The sequence below is a fragment of the Penaeus monodon genome, chromosome 29, assembly GCF_015228065.2.
Source record: "Penaeus monodon isolate SGIC_2016 chromosome 29, NSTDA_Pmon_1, whole genome shotgun sequence".
Taxonomy (NCBI): domain Eukaryota; kingdom Metazoa; phylum Arthropoda; class Malacostraca; order Decapoda; family Penaeidae; genus Penaeus; species Penaeus monodon.
Genome location: NC_051414.1, coordinates 9,624,049 through 9,624,387, shown reverse-complemented (window position 1 = coordinate 9,624,387; position 339 = coordinate 9,624,049). Strand labels below are relative to the sequence as shown.

The 339-nt window shown below is 32.7% G+C and overlaps 1 protein-coding gene across 1 annotated transcript in view; it reads left to right on the top strand.

The window, feature by feature from the left end:
* LOC119591725 (bidirectional sugar transporter SWEET12-like) overlaps positions 1 to 339 on the top strand; it is an 11,089-nt gene that overhangs the window by 8,925 nt on the left and 1,825 nt on the right. The gene's annotated exons all lie outside the window — the stretch shown is intronic.

Below are 339 nucleotides of genomic sequence, written 5' to 3'. Positions count from 1 at the left end.
ATAATTGTGTTTAGGGCTTTCTTGGATTTACTAAATAAGAGATTTTCTTTGATTCATTTTTGCATAGATATTGCAATACTAAATGCAGAATGAAACATTAAATGTGGTAATGTGAAGAAGTTGAAGTCAGTCCCATATATTTTTTTTTTCAATGGATAGCATTATTTTCTCATAAAACATCCCCCCACACAAAAAAAAAGACACCTCCCAATAGACCTGTACTTATTGTAATAGATAAATTGCACCACTGTAGAAATTCAGTTTTTAATTCCCCTCCCTCTCATGAGCCTGGCCCTGATTGATGTTACAAAGCATGTTGATATACGTGAGAAATGTTAC